Here is a 17,883-nt window from a genome sequence, read left to right as displayed (position 1 = left end):
ATTATATGTATTCATAGAATGTGCCATTAAAACAAGATTTACATGTCAGTCAATATAAACCACCACATTAAAGGGAAAAAATCATATAATTATTTTAAGAGGTACAAGAAAAAATTATTTGATTTCTAATAAATTGGAATAGAAAACTTTGCCTAATTAAAACTTGTGGAACACTCTACCTAATAAAGCAGAATGCACATTCTTTTCTGACATGTATAGAACATTCACCAATACAGACCATTTGCAGGACCACATAATGAGTCTGCATGCATTTCAAAACATTTGTATCACACAGAGTATGTTCTTTGACCAAAACAGAATTGAATCAGACTTCAATAATATCTGTAAAATCCCCAAATATTTGTAGACTAAACAACCCACTTCTAAATAATGCACAGATCAAAGAAGAAATCATAAGGAAAAGTATAAAATTTTTTTTGAAATGAGTTAAAATAAGCACAACGTATCAAAATTTGTGAGATACAACTAAGTTACATGTACACATTATGATCGAAGCTTCCATCTTAAGAAATTTTTAAAATTTTTTTAAAGAAATTTTTTTAAAACAAAGAAAAAACAATAGCAAAAAGAAAACTAAATTCTAAGTAAATAAAAGTAAGGAAATAATAAGGTAAAAGTAGAAATCAAGGATACAGGGGCACCTGGGTGGCTCAGTTGGTTAAGCGTCCAACTTCAGCTCAGGTCATGATCTCACGGTTTGTGGGTTCCAGGCCCGTGTCGGGCTCTGTGCTGATAGTGCAGACCCTGGAGCCTGCTTCTAATTCTGTGTCTTCCTCTCTCTGCCCCTTCCCCACTCATGATCTGTTTCTCTCTCTCTCTCTCTCAAAAAGCAAATAAGCATTAAAAAGAAAAAAAAAAAAGAAACCAAGGATACAGACAACAGAAAGCATTAGAGAACTTTAATGAAACCCCCCAAAAGAGAAGAACAATATTAAAAGAACAATAAAATTGATACAAATCTAAGTTACGAAAAACGTGAGAAAGCACAGATGATTAATATTAAGAATTAAAAAGACATAACTACAGGTCTTACAGCCATTAAAAGAAAAATCAAGGGAATATAATGGAAAATGCTGTATGTTAATACCAAAACAGGTACAATTAAATTATATGATCAACTCAGTATATGCAGGAAAATCATTTGACAAATTCAGTGCCCACTCTTCGTAAAACGTCTCAGCCAACCTAACAATAATAGGAAATTAATATGATAAAAGGTGCCTTTAAAAAACCCAAAGGTAACTTCAATCTTAATGGTAAAGACTGAGTGTTTTTCCTTTAAAATTGGAGGAAAAATCGAAGACATCTGCTCTCATGACTTCTAGTCAACATCAATTCCATTAACAAAAGCATTTATAAAAGCGTCAAAATTATGAAATAAGTATAACGTTAACAGAATATATGAAAGACTTGCACACTTATAACTATAATCTTTGATAAGCAAAATAGAGATCTAAAGAATTGAAGTGAAATATCTTATACATGAATTAGATGACTCAGTATTTTTTTAGATGTCAGTTCTTCCAAAATCGATCTATATTTTCAGGATTATCTCAATCAAGATCCAAACACGCTTGTTTTTCCCCCATGAATTAACGAGTTGATCCTAAACATTTTTATGGAACATTAAAGGACCTATGATAATTTTGAAAAAGAATACAAAGTTTGAGGACTTAACACTACCTGCTTCCTAAACTTACCATACACTAGAGCAGTGAAGACAGTGAAGTGTTGATATGAGGGATATAGATGTAGAATAATAAGATAGAATAGAGTGTCCAGAGATAGACACACACACATATATGTTGTTAGATTTTAAAAACGTACCAAGATAATTCAATGGACAAAAAATAATCTTTTCGACGACTGGTGCTGAAACTCTGGGATATACTTAAGGGGAAAAAAAAAAAAAAACTTGACCAAATTCTGATATCACAATTCCAACATAAAAGGGATCTTAGACTTAAAGGTAAAAGCTAACGTATAAATACCTGTAAGAAAACATTAAAAAAAAATCTTGGTAATTTATGGGTAAGAATCTATTACTATGCAGAAAGCACCGATCATATAAGAAAAGAAAGGTCCTCAAATTTAAAATGTCTCCTCTTTTAAAAACACCATTAACATGACACATCCATTACAATGCGTTAATTCAAAAGGTGGACAGTTCCAAATAATGCAAGCATGGGAAGAAAGCAAAACTTTCATATGTTGCTGCCAAGAGTGTAACATTTGTCCAACTACTTTGGAAAACTGCTCAGCAGTTCCTGATAAAATTAATATATACTTAGCATGAACTCTAGTAGTTCTATTCCAGGGTGCAGTAGAAAGAACAGAAAACATATCCTCAGAAAGGTTTGTACATGAGTGTTTAACTTTATTGATAATAACTCTAAATTGGAGATTGCTCAAATGTCTATCAACAGATGAGTAGATAAAAATACCAATGAAATTTTATGGTATATCCATATATTGGGATGCTATTCTAAATAAAAATTTAAAATCTAATGATATAACAACATGAGTGAATATGCAGAACAAAAGAAGACAGGCACAAAAGAACACTTCTAGTATGATTTCACAAGTATGAAGTTGTAAAAGAGGCAAAACTAATCTATTGTGACCAAAAGCTGATTGGTGATTGCCTGGGGCCGTGGGTGGAAAGGAGTTAACCATACAGGGACCAGACACGAGAGAAGGTTTGGGGTAGAAAGTGAAATATTTTGATTGTGGTGGTAACTATATGAATGTTTACATTTGTGAAAACTCATTGCCCTAAATTTAAACATGGAGGATTTTCTTACCTTTTGGATATATAAAATATTTGCAAAATGAAAACAAAACTATAAAATATATGTTTTAAACAATTACAATGAGACATTACAACGTTCCCAGTTGAATGGTTAAAATTAAATATAAAATTTTATTTAACAGTATTGGGGCACCTGGGTGGCTCAGTTAGTTAAGCATCTGACTTCATCTTAGGTCATGATCTCATGGTTCGTGGGTTTGAGCCCTGCATTGGGCTCTGTGCTGGCAGCTCAGAACCTGGAGCGTGCTTTGGATTCTGTGTCTCCCTCTCTCTTTGCCCCTCTCCCACTCACCTCTTTCTCTCTCTCTCAAAAATAAACATTAAAAGAATTAATTATGAACAAAGGACTGGTACCATGTAGATGAATCTCACAGGCAAAATGTTGAATGTCAGTAGCTAAACACAAATGATATGATTCCATTTATGAAAGTCCAAAAAGAGACAAAACTAAGCTATGGTGATAGAAGTCAGAGTCATGGTTACTTATGGTGGTATAGTGTGATGGGCTGCAGGGGTATTGCTCATGTTCTATTTTTTCATATGAGTATTTGTTACTAGAGTGCATTTATGTTTAAAAATTCATGGAGTTGTGGGGCACCTGGGTGGCTCAGTTGGTTAAGTGTCTGACTTTGGCTCAGGTTATGATCTCAGGGTTTGTGAATTTGAGCCCCGCCTGAGGCTCTGTGCTGACGGCTCAGAGCCTGGAGACTGCTTCGGATTCTGTCTCCCTCTCCCTCTGACTCTCTCCTGCTTGGGCTCTGTCTCAAAAATGAATAAACATTAAGAAAAACTTTTTTAAAAACTTCATGAAGTTGTATAATTGTGGTTTTTTTCCCTTTTCTATAAATATAATACTTAAAATGTTTAAATTTTAAAAATCTGGTCATCTTGTTCTTTAAACTCTCCAGTGACTTCCCACTATACTATCAAATCTTAAATCACTGCTCCCTAAGATCTAGCCACACTGACGTTTTTTTCTCTTCCTTGAACAAAGAATCAAGCAAGTTCATTCTTAACCCTTTTCATTTGCAGTTCCTTCTGCCTGGAACACTATTTTCCAAAATAGTAACCTAGTTTGCTTTTTATTGACATTCAGGCCTCTGCCTTTCCTGAAATCTAAAAGCATTGCCTCTGTCACCTTATTTAGAACCCTACAGTTTTTGGTATAATTCTCACATCTGAAATCACCTAGTTCATGACTTAGTTTCTGGTTCCCCTAGTTAGAATGCAACATCTATGCTCGCCGCAACTTTCAGTGTCTTGCTCTCTGCTGTATATCTGCAGTGACTAGAATCCTGCCAGACAGGCAGAAAAATGTTCAGTAAATAACCAGCACATGAATAAACTTATAGATGAATGAGTGAATAAATGAATGAATGAGTTAATGAATGTATTGCATAGAAATTAATGACTGTTGATTAAATACAAGATGTTTTTATGGAACCGCAGTAAGCAGGGGAAAGGATTATTGAGTTATGTTTCTCTTTTACCCCTTTAATGATATTATTAAAATGCAGCCCTGGGAAAGGGCCTTGAGAATGATGATTTCAGCAGCTTGTGCAAACTTTTTCTCCATTCCAAATAATATAACATTAAATTATTATTTCCATATTGATGCTCCAACTTCAGTTCTCCTACAGTGTTATTGCTGAAGCTTCAAAGATGAATAATTTTGCATAATGATTATATGGTACAGTAAGGCCTAAATAGTATGAACATATATTTTTGCTAACATACTAAACGTATGTTCTAAGCAAATTATTCATAAAACATATAAACATGTCATATTTTTATAATAGTAAAAGTAGTTTATCATCTAATGTGCTTTGTTCATTTTCTAAAGACTTCCAGGTGCAGGTGGGCACTTAAGTGCTTTTTGATGATGATGATAGTTTACTGAAATTTCTTATACATAACATTTCCCTCGTAATGTGGCAGCACATATGTTCTCTTTTATTCTTGGTAAATTTTGCCACTTGTAATATTTCATTTTCCTGTTTTTCAGTATTATTTGGTTTACAGTTGATGAGACTTTTTCATCTTTTAGCCTTACAGTGGGGTGATCTAGTTCTTATGTTCCCTCAGCACCCCATATTATAGTCAATAAATTGTGAATAACAGCAAGCTACATACAGAATCTAGCAAATGTTCATCAAGTGTCATACTCTCAAGGCTAAATGAATAGAAATATTCTATTATAACTAAAATTAGGCATCTTTTGCATAGCATACTCTAAATAGCTTATTATACTGCGAATTGAGACAGAAGTTCAACCACAGAAACCAAGCTACATTATTGGAAAGACATATTTGAAGTATAATTCATGGGAAATAATACTATAATTGTCTTAGTGTCATTGTAATATATGTGTTTGAAATAATTATTTCTAAGATTGGTATTCTTCACAACCTCAAGAAATCAGTAATTACTAGGAATTTACAGGGTTTTCCTATCAATGTCTAAGTAGGGAAGAAACATTTAAGTTAAATATTTGTGCAGACATGGTTTCACTTGATCCCCACCACAACCCTACTTAGTAAATATTTAGCTTATTAATTGTGGTTATTTTAAAGTCTTTGCCAGTTCTGATGTGATTTCTGGGATTGATTCTATTAGCACTTTTTCAGCTACTTTTTCCTGCTTCTTTGTATGTCTAGCTATTTTTTATAGAATGCCAAGTATTGTAGAGGATTTTAGGGGCTCTTGGTTATGTTATCTTCCTCTTAAGAATGTTATTTCTTATTGGTGATCACAATTCTGATAGCATCATACCTATAATCAACAGTAATGTGCATTTAAAATGTTGTTAAGGGGCGCCTGGGTGGCACAGTCAGTTAAGCGTCCGACTTCAGCCAGGTCACGATCTCGCGGTCCGTGAGTTCGAGCCCCGCGTCAGGGTCTGGGCTGATGGCTCGGAGCCTGGAGCCTGTTTCTGATTCTGTGTCTCCCTCTCTCTCTGCCCCTCCCCCGTTCATGCTCTGTCTCTCTCTGTCCCAAAAATAAAAAAATAAAAAAAAAGTTGAAAAAAAAATTTAAAAAAATGTTGTTAAGAGGGTAGATCTCGGGGCGCCTGGGTGGCGCAGTCGGTTAAGCCTCCGACTTCAGCCAGGTCACGATCTTGCGGTCCGTGAGTTCGAGCCCCGCGTCAGGCTCTGGGCTGATGGCTCGGAGCCTGGAGCCTGTTTCCGATTCTGTGTCTCCCTCTCTCTCTGCCCCTCCCCCGTTCATGCTCTGTCTCTCTCTGTCCCAAAAATAAATAAAAATGTTAAAAAAAAAAAAAAAAAAAAAAAAAAAAAAAAAAGAGGGTAGATCTCATATAAATGTTCTTACCACAATAAAATAACATTAAAAAAAAAGACTTAGTTTTAAACTTTGTTACAGTGGGTCTATTTCTGTTTTGCCTGTTTTCTTAGGGCATCATCTTTAGTCTAGAGTGTACCTCTTCTGGGGTGTTGATGGAAAATCTGATGTTTTCATGAAGGTCTTCTCCCATTGGATGAGCCCAGGTTCCAGTGTGTCCCCAGCAGTGTGTGATGTCTGAAAGCTTTGGCCACCTCTCCAGACTCTTGATGGTATTCTCTTCTTGGCTTCTAGGGTCCCAGTCTGCATATGCTCAACTTAGGAGCTGGCCAAAAATCAAGTGGGGACATTATACATACATTTTTAGAACTCTTTTTCTGTAGTTCTCTCTTCTCCAATTCTTTATCCACCAAGTTTCAGCTGCCTTTATGGCCCCAAACTTTTTTCCTTTATCTCCTCTATCTAGTGAGTCCACAGCTCTCCTTGGGCTCTATTAACCTGTGTTATGATTTGGAAAACACCTTTAGATACAGACGACCAACCACCTCCTCTTCTAAGTTATACTGTTTTCTTGTTGTTGTTTTGCTACCATTATCTTCTAGTGATATTTTCTGTCACCTAAAGAGGCACACTGTGTCTAACGGTATCATGAGCTCTAGACCCAGTTTTCCTGTCAATGAGATAAGTCCTATACCCCCCGACTGTGCACTATCCATCTTATATAATCTAAAATATTAACACTTTAGTGGCCTCAGGCTTTGATACTGCTACAAATTAGCATCTGACTCTTAAACCAATTCTGCCGTACAATATCTTTGTCCAAAAAATGCTGTTCACTCATCCACATTCCTTTATCTGATGTGGCACTTTGTCATGTATGATCCCAGCTTCTGAAATATCAGCATTATACACATTGACTGGAGCCACTTGGGCTAAGACAAAAACCAAACTTTTTTCAGCTAGAATTATACCAACATGTCTTCAGCCTCAAACGTCCTCCCTTAGCAGGCAGGAATATTTTTATGTTGAGCATCAATTAACTTGAACGCTACCTCTGAAACTATCTAACAACAGATTAAAGGGATTTCAGAGCTCTTCACTGAAAGCAGTGAAGATACATACCTCTTATCGTCGTCATTTATCCTGTTTGTAAAACGGGTCAGTTTCTTAAAAGGTTGTATTCAATCCCAAATTTGCCCAATATATTGTGCAAAATGGAATGAAAAGAGAGAAGAATTGGTATACAATAAAATGTGAAGACTCCCAGCAACTTAGTCCTCTGAAATAAGTGGGAAATTGGTTTTTTTTTGGTGTCTGAAAGATTTCCCTTTATAGGTCTTCTGAGTTGTATTTTGTCAGTTCCTATTAAATTGTGTTGTCATAGATACCTATGAATCATATAAAGTATAGAGAGGCTTTATTTCAGCTTTTATAAGTCCCTGAAAACAAGAGGAAAAAAAAAAAGCTTTAGAATCTCTGATTTTAGTGAGACTATTCAATTTCTTGCTTGTTTCTTTTTTAACATTCTTTGTGCTAAGAAGTCATGCTCTTGGTCTAGGCATATTAAAGATGTCTCAACGGAATTTGAGTATTTGTGAGTATTCTTTTTTCTGCAGCATGTGTGAGTAAAAATCTAATTGTTTTGTAAGTGTTTGATAAGGTTTCAGTGACTACACAATGCATCGTCCTTCCAGTCAAAAGTACACATCTGGTATGTGTTTGTGTGTATGTGCTGATTTTTCCCCAAATGATAATGTAATGTATATGGGTCTAGCTACAATGCATGCTGAGACTTCATTAATGGATCCTAAATATGGAAGAATAAATCAAGACTGGGACTGGGGAGACTAACTCGTTGGCACTCCTGAGCAATAGTTCATATCACAGCATCTAAGAGCTGATACAAAATGTAAGCCTTTATATGTGAGATCAATGTAGGGAAGAGCCTGCTTTCAGTAATGGCTAACAGTTGCAGTTCTCTGTCATGTGTATAACACTTTGAAGAAGGCTCATTTATTTCAGAGCTAAACCTGAGTATGTTGTAGGGATACAGGAAGAGAAGGTTGGAAAGTCTGTATCTACTATGACAGTCTAAGTTAGGCAAGTTTGTGTTTAGGGCATGTTTCTAGGGCTATCGGAAAAAGAACATGCTATCAGGAATTAGAAGTGCAGATCTACTAAAAAGTGAAAACTAGGTAGATTAGGAAGAAAAGAGAGAACTTGGTGAGACACGGATACCTTGTACATCATCTCAGGTTTCTGACAGCAAGGCTAATTTCAGCATCTATCTGATGGTAACCCTGACTTTCTCATACACCAACAAGTTGGGTCTGGATTTGTGCATGAATACCAAGGGATGAAAGAAGTAAACTATATCTGATTTTATTTGTTCCACAGAAGTGTATCATGGACAAAATAAAAATATTGTTAAAAGTGATCAGAAAGCATTTTCTTGTACTGCAGGACTGTCTGAGGAAAACACAGCTTCTTAGACCAACTTAGTGTCGTGTAAATACTCCCACATGTCATAATCCCATCTTCACTAAGCAGAAGTTGAACAAGTAAAAATTAGTGACTTTTCTTGGACATATTAGAGAACTAAGGTCACAGAACAAACCACTATCCTTAAATCTTGAGAGAGGTGGATACAGAGAGTAAAAGTCAAGATTTACTTACCTGGAGCAGAAGCTGGTAGAGACATAAACCGGTGTGAACACATAAATGTTAATTTTGATAATACTGATTGTGGACTAGCTTAGAGTGGGAAACCCCTGTGAGCCACAGAATCATGGAGGCCTCCATAATTCAGTTGATTTTACCTCTAGGAACCCTATCAGGTTCTCATGGTGAAGACTCAAGAAAATGCCCTGATGGCTCTAGCTGGGAGGCAGAAAGAGTAATCACTGTGAAACAAGGTTCAGACCATGTTCTGTAAAAAGGCCCACTCTCTAGGGAAAACACTGTCAGAGTCTTACCCCAGCTGGGAAATGGGCATTTTTCTCACTCTAGCCCCCTCTAGCCTCCTCCTCACCTAAAGGGAGTATAACTAAGGAACATTTTTGAAAGTCCAGGTCAGGGCCATGAGCCTACTAAAACACTAAGAGTTCATCATAAAATTATAAAATTCTTCCCCTTCCCATACCTTACAACCACATCCACAGGGCTTCAGTATAGTTGAAAGAACTGTAAGAGGCAGAAGCTTCTGACACATGTATACCCATAGGAAACATGAAACAGCCCAGCTCCTAACCAGACTGATCTAAAAGGTCATGCTCAGGCCTATTTACCTCAGTTTGCATTACTCAGTATTTCATGTCTGCTTTCAAAAAAAAATTATAAGCCATGTTAAAAGGCAAGAAAAAATATAGTTAGAAGAGATAAACATCAGAATCAGGTTCAGATATGTCCTATGGAATTATCAGAGACTTTAAAATAGCTATGATTAATTTAATGAGTTGTAATGGAAAAAGTAGATACCATGAAAACACAGAAGGGTAGTATAAGCAGAGTGTCATTGAAACTCTGAGAAAGAGTCAAAAAGAAGTGCTAGAAGTAAAAAATACTGTAACAGAAATGAAGAATACGTTTGATGGGCTCATCAGTAGTCTGGACGTTGGCCAAGGGAAGAATCAGTGAGCATGAAGAAGTGTCAAAAGAAACTGCCCAACCTGAAATGCAAAGAGAAAAAAAAAGAATGGAGAGAAAAAAATCCAACACAACAGAACATACAAAAACTGTGGGATAATTTTAAAACGTGAAACATACACACAATTGTAATGCCAGAAGGGAAAAAAAGTGAGAACAGAAATATCTGAATAATGGCTGAGAACTTTGCAAAATTAATGACATAGATCAAACCACAGATCCAAGTAGCTCAGAGAACACCAACCAGGAAAAGTATCAGAAAACAAAATAAAAACCCCAAACCCAAAAACAAACAAAAAGACTATAGACATTTATTCAAGTTGTAGCAAAAACAAAAACAAAGGGAAAATACTGAGTAAAGTCAGGGTAGGGGAATGAGGGGAAACTTACTTATCAATGAACAAAGATAAAAATAATAGTCATATTCTTGTTGTTGTTGTTTTGTTTGTTTTTAAAGTTTGTTTATTTTGAGAGTGAGAAATCATGAGTGGGAGAGAGGCAGAGAGCAGAGAGAGAATCCTGAGCAGACTACACGCTGTCAGCACGGAGCCTGATGCAGGGCTTGAACTCACAAACCACAAGATAATGATCTGAGCCGAAGTTGGATGCTCAACTGAGCTACCCAGGCGCCCCCCAAATAGTGAATTTTTTATCAAAATCTATGCAAGAAAGGGAGCAAAAAGTTAAATATTTAGTTTTGAATGGAAAAAAAAACCCTAGAATTCTGTTTTCAGTGAATTATCCTTCAAAATTGAAGAAGAAATAAAGATTTTCTCAGAGAAACATAAGTTGAGGGAGTTTAATGCCAGCAGAATGTTTTGCAAGAAATGTTTAAAAAAGTTCTTCAGTGAGAAGGAAAGTCATATAGGTCAAAAATTCAGATCTACATAAAGAAAGGAAGAGCATTGGAGAAGGGATAAATGGAGGTTAAATAATATTCCCTATTAATCTAAAAGATAGCTATTTTATTAAAGTGAAACAGTAACAATGAATTAAGTAATTATGGCATATAGATAAATAAAATGATGACACCAGCATCATAAATGACAAGAGGGAAAAAGTTAGGAATAATGTTATATATTTCCTGAATCAAACATGAAGTTTTATAGTATTATTAGAAGGCAGACTTAGATTTGTTAAAATGTGTATTGCAAGCTCTAAAGCAACTTCTAAAAACTTTTAAAAAGTGGTATAATTTATATGCCATGAAAGAACATAGAATGGAATCATATGAAACCCTCACATAAAATTAAAGAAGACAGGAAAAGAGAGGGAAAAGAAATGAATAACAAGTAGAATAAACAAAGATGGTAGATATGAGTCCAATTATACCAGTAATCATTGTAAATGTGAATGGTCTAAACACACCAATTAGAAGAATAATGTTGTCATTGTGGATTTAAGAAAATTACAAAATATGTTGTCTACAAGAACCCAGTGTAAATAAAAAGACTCAAGATTCAGATAAATTAAAAGTAAAGGGATGGAGAAAGATATTCCATGACAACTCTAATCAAAAGAAAGCTGTAGTAGCTATTTTAATTTTGACAAGGCTCACTTCATAACAACAAATGTGACTTTGAATAAAGAGAGACATTATGGAATGATAGGTATAACGGGGTGAATTCTTCTAGAAGACATAACAACTTCACACATGTACACATCTAACAAGGTGGCCCCAAAGTATGTAAAGTATTTACTCAAATCACAGTGGAATTAAACTAGAAATAAATAACTGAAAGATAGGTGGAAAATCTCCAAGTATTTGGATATTAATTCTTCTACATAACACATAGGTCAAAGAAGTCTCAAGAGAAAATTTTAAAATATTTAAGGTAAGGGAAAATGTATATACAACTTATCAAAACTTGTGAGATGCTGTGAAAATAGTGTTTAGAGGGGAATTTATAGCATTACATGAATATATTCAAAGAGACAAAAATTCTGAAATCAGTAATTAAATCTCAACCCTTTACAAAACTAGAGAAAGAGGCATTTATGCCTCAAGCAGGCAGAGAAAAATAAAAATTAGAGAAGAAATGATTGATATTAAAAATAGGAGAACAGGGGCGCCTGGGTGGTGCAGTCGGTTAAGCGTCCGACTTCAGCCAGGTCACGATCTCGCGGTCCGTGAGTTCGAGCCCCGCGTCAGGCTCTGGGCTGATGGCTCAGAGCCTGGAGCCTGTTTCCGATTCTGTGTCTCCCTCTCTCTCTGCCCCTCCCCCATTCATGCTCTGTCTCTCTCTGTCCCAAAAAATAAATAAACGTTGAAAAAAAAATTAAAAAAAAAATAGAAGAACAATATAGAAAATCAACAAAGATGAAACCTGACTCTTTGAAAGGATCAATGCATTTGATAAAGCTTTATCCAGGCCAACTAAGAAAAAAGAGAGAGAAGACACAGGTTACCAACATCAGAAATTAAAGAGAGGTCATCACATTACTGATCCCAAAGACACGAAAAGGATAATAAAGGAATTCTGTGCCCACAATTTTGGTAAGTGGATGAAATGGACCAATTCTTTGAAAGACACAAAGCACCAAAATTTATGCCAGGAAGAATAATCTGAATAGTTCTATACATACATCTTAAAGGATCAATAATTATTCACCTAATAAAAAAGAAAATACCAGGCTTGAATGGTCTTACTGGTGTCTACCAAGCATTTTCAAAGAAATACCAATTCTCCACCATCTCTTGCAGAAAATAAAAGCGGAAGGAACATTCCCCATCATTTAATGAGGCCAACATTACCCTAATATCAAAACCAGATAAAGACACTGTAGGAAAGAAAAACTACAGACCAATAGTTTCATTAACATGGAGGCAAAAATCTTCAACAAATTATTAACAAAACAACAATATATAAAAATAATTATGCTCCACAACCAAGTGGAATTTATTCTCAGTATGCAAACCTAGTTCATTATTTGACAGTCAATGCAATCCATCTGCCAAAGGCTAAAAATGAAAAATTGTATGATTGTATTAATTAAAGTAGAAAAAAATACTTGACTGAATCCGAAACCAGTTGTGATAAAACTCTCAAAAAACTAGAAACTTTCTAAACCTTATAAAGTATATCTATCAAAACAAAACTACAGCTAACATTATACTTAATGCTGAGAAATTGGATACTTTCCCTTTAAGATGGGCAACAAGGCAAGAATGTGCTCTGTTTCTATTCAAGATGGTACTAAATTTCATAGCTAGTTCAATAAGACAAAAAAAGGGATATAAAATGTATACAGATTGAAAAGGAAGAAATGAAACTGTCTTTGTTAGCAGATGACATAATTGTCTATATAGAATTTCCTGAAGAACTGAAAAAAAAATCCTGATAATAAGGGAATATAGCAAGGTTCCAGCCTACAAGTTAATGTGCAAAAGTTAATTACTTTCCTGTGTACCAGCAATGAGCTATTGTAATTTAAAACACATACACACAAAATAAAAACACAGTACCTTTTACATTGCACATTGTAAACATGAAATACTCAGGCATAAAGGTAAAAAACTAAATATGGGCTGTATATTCAAAAATCCGCAAAACTCTGATGAAAAAAAACAAAGGAGATCTAAAAAATGGGGAAACATTCTGTAATCATAGAGTAGAAGACACGATATTGTTGATACGTTATGTTTCCCCCTGCCTTTGTTGATAGATTCAGTGCAATCCTAATCCAAACACCAGTAAGCTGTTTTTGCAGACTTCAGTAAACTGATTCTAAAGTTTATATGCAAAGGCAAAGATCTAGAATAGCCGACAGAGTACTGAAGAAAACAAAGCTGTAAGACTCACATCAGTTAATTCCAATAACTATAATAAAGCTACAATAATCAAGATATTTTGTTGATGGAAAAAGACTGAAATCAGTTGAACAGGATCAAGAGCCCAAAGGTAGAAATACATAAAGATAGCCAACCGATCTTTGACAAAGAACCAAAGGCGAATTAATGGGGAAACAAACTTTTCATGAAAGGGTGCGGCAGCAGCTGGGTGTTGATATGCAAAATGATGAACCTAGACATAGACTTTATAGCTTTCCCAAAATGTATCTCCAAATGAATCATAGAGCTAATGTGAAACACAAAATTGTAAACTTCCAGAAGAAAATCTAGGTGGCCTTGGATTTGATAATAAATATTTAGATACAACACTAAAGGCACAATATGTAGAAGAAAAAAAAGTGATATAGTGGACTGTATTAAAAACTTGGTGAAAGGCAATGTCAAGACAAAAGAAAGCCATAAACTGTGAGAAAATATTTTTAAGACACATATCTGATAAAGGACTTGTGTCCAAAATATACAAAGAACTCTTAAAACCCAACAAGAAGAAAACAACCCACAAAAACTGGACAAAAGCTCTAAACAGTTTCCTCACCAAAGAATATACATATGTGGTGAAAATGTATACGAAAAGGTCCTTAACATTATTTGCCATTAAGGAATTTGAAATTAAAACAGTAATGAGATACCACAACACACCTACTAGTATCGCTAATATATATATATATATATATATATATATATTTTTTTTTTTTTTTTTTTTTAAACACCTAACTGGTAATACCAATTGCTGGCCAGGATTCAAAGTGTTAGTAGCTCTCATTTATTGCTGGTGAGAATGAAAAATGATATGAGCATTTTGTGAAACAGTATGGCCATTTCTTATAAAGATAAATATTTTCTTAACCATGCAGTCCAGCACTTGCACTCCTAAGTACTCACTCAACCGACCTGAGAACATATGTCCACACAAAAACCTGAAGAAAAATGGCATAGCAGCTTTATTCATAGTCACCCAAAAGTGGAAGCAACCCAAATAATCCTTTCATAGGTGTGTGGATAAACTTTGGTAGATCCATACAATGTGATACTCTTGGTATCCATACAATGTGTATACTATTCAGCAATAACATGAAGTGATCTATCAAGTCATGAAAAGACATGGGTGACCTTGAAATGCTAATTGAAACAAGACAGTCTGAAAAAACTACACTGCATGATCCCAAGTGTATGACATTGTTCAAAAGGCAAAACTATAGCAAAGTTAGATTAGAGGGTTGGCAAGCCCTGGGGGCACGGGAGGATTATATCGGTGTCATGTAGGGTACTTTCTTAAGGACAGTGGAAGTATTCTGTATGATACTGTAACTGTGGGCCTATGACACCATACATTTGTCAGAATCCATAGGACTTAACGGCACAAAGTGTGAAGCTTAATTTATTCAAATTAAAAAATCATTTAGAAGGCCAAGATAGATTGTAGAATGTGACAAAATAATCCGATTGTTCATAAATATATGAAACATTCTCACTGACTGACATGGGGTGGGGGAGTTACTGACCTAAGTAAATTTGTAAATGGAGCGACATCTGTAAGACTAAAGGCAAAAGAAACTGTACGTAAACACTGTACTCTACTTGATACGTGGGCTATGGGTTAACATTTATGCTACTACTGTACCTGTGTGCTGGACCTGAACAATTAAGTAAATGGATGGTGGACTATAGGAGTCAGATTTTTCACTGTTGGAGTGCAAATTTACAGATAAGGGCAGGAGATAAGGGGAAGGAGACTAGAATGTGGTAATGGACTAGAGTTGGAGTCATTGGTATAAATTCATGTTTAGCTTAATGTAGATCAAGATGTATAAGTACACACACATATATTTCCTTGCTCTGTCAGCTGACAGGGCCTAGAAGCAGTTGATAACTTCCAGTAGCACACCTAGTATTCAGATCTTGGTTTCTAATATCATTCTCTCATAAAAGGTACCAAGGCTCCTTGGAGGAATGGCTGATTCTAGGACTGAGACAGGAAATATGCAAGATAAGCTTGGAGCATCTTGTAGTGCCAGAAAGGAAGGAAGTTCTGGGGAGGGGGAAAAAAAAGAAGGTTAGGGGAGAAATATGTCAAAAGGACAAAGGAGCCAACTGAAAGAGCTCCCAATACCTAAAGCTGAAACAGTTTAAGGAACGTATTAAATGAAGTAGTATTGGATTATAACCCAAAGTATAAAGTAAATATCCATGAATTCAAACTAATAGCAATAAATGCTTTAAGAAATAAATGAACTGGGGAGGGAAGGCATATCTCTTATGCAAATGAATTCCAAATATTAAATGTGGATACTCTACCCTCAAAGAGGTGGAGTATAAGCTACGTATAATGACTCCTTTCCAAAGGACACAGCATGAAACGAGGACCAAAAAGACTTTACAGTAGAGAAATCTGATAAACACTGCCTTACACTCTTGATCGGAGTGAATTATCAATAGTGAAAAGTCATGTTGATAGTATATTCCTTTGATATGTGATTAAAATGGTATTTTATCTTTGTAATCTTCCTCCCAAAAAATACATAGCTCTAGCCTAACCATGAGAAAAACATCGGAAAAGTCCCAACTGAGGAGATTCAACAAAATACTTGAGCAGCACTCCTCAAAACTGTCAAGGTCATCTAAAACTTGGAGAATTTGGGAAACTGTCATAGCCAACAGGATCCTAAGAAGACATGACTAAATGTAATGTAGTATTCTGGGTGAGATCTTGGGACAGAAAAAGGACATTAGGCAAAAACTAGGAAAATCTGATCAAACTATGGACTTTATTTAATAATGTCATTATTGGTTCATTAATTATAACAAATATACTAACATAGGATATTGATAATAGGGGAAACAGGGTGTGAGGTATATGGGAACTGTCTGTACTATCCACAAATTTCCTGTAAGTGTGAAACTGTTCAGAAGTTTTTTTTTAAACAGAATTAGTTGAACCATACAATCAATAAATTTATATATTTATACATATATTTAGTTATCCATGTAAATATAGATCTACACCTTTTGTATTTAGTTGACTTCCTACTTGTTTATCCTCTGAATGTGTTTAATTTTTAAATTTATTATGGAAGTATAATTGATATACAATGTTATGTTGGTTTCAGGTATTCAGTAATTCTAAACATTATTCATTGCTCACCACATTAAGTCTAGTCACCATTTGTCACCATACAATGTTATCACAATATTATTGCCTATACTCCCTATGCTGTACTTTTCATCTTATTTATTTTATAACTGGAAGTTTCTACTACTTAATCCCCTTCATCTATTTTGCCCATCTCCCCACCCACCTCACTTCTGGCAACTATCAGTTTGTTCTCTGTATTTAAGAGTTGGTTGGTTGGTTGGTTGGTTGGTTGGTTGGTTGGTTTTGTCTTTTAGATTCCACGTATAAGTGAAATGATAAGGTACTGTCTTTCTCTGATTTATTTCACTTACCATAGTACCCTCTAGGTCCATCCACGTTGTCGCAAATGGCAAAATTTTGTCCTTTTTTATGGCTCAGTAATATTCTATATTGTGTGTATGTGTGTGTGTGTGTGTGTGTGTGTGTGTGTATAGCATTTTCTGTATCCATTCACCTATTGATGGACACTTGGATTGCTTCTATATCTTGGCTATTGTAATTATTGCTGCAATAAATAGGCGTGTATTTTTCTCTTTGAATTAGTATTTTTGTTTTCTTGGGGGTAAATACCCAGTAGTGGAATTACTGAATCCTATGCTATTTCTTTTTTTAATATTTTGTGAGACTTCCATACTGTTTTCCCCAGTAAGTTTACCAGTTTACGCTCCTACCAGCACTACACAAGAGTTCCCTTTTCTTTACACCAACAATTGTTGTTTCTTGTCTTTTTGATATTAGCCATTCTGACAGGTGTGAGGTGCTATCTCATTGTGGTTTCGATTTGCATTTCCTGATAATTAGTGATGTTAAGCATCTCTTCATGTGTCTCTTGGCCATCTGTATGTCTTCTTTGGAAAAATGTCTTTTAGGTCCTCTGCCTACTTTTTAATTGGATTGTTTGTTTTTAGGGGGTTGATTGTATACATTCTTTATATATTTTGAGTGTTAACCCCTTATTGGATATATCATTTGCAAGTATCTTCTCCCTCTCTGAATGTATTTTTAAACATATATAAAGTATTACATAAACATTAAGTGTTTTTTCTCTTTTCAAACATCCAGGTTTGCTTAGAACTGTATTCATTTTTCTTGTTTTTTAAAATATTTTTAAATGTTTAT

The sequence above is a fragment of the Prionailurus viverrinus genome, chromosome X (assembly GCF_022837055.1).
Source record: "Prionailurus viverrinus isolate Anna chromosome X, UM_Priviv_1.0, whole genome shotgun sequence".
Classification (NCBI taxonomy): Eukaryota; Metazoa; Chordata; class Mammalia; order Carnivora; family Felidae; genus Prionailurus; species Prionailurus viverrinus.
This window is presented reverse-complemented; position numbering follows the sequence as displayed.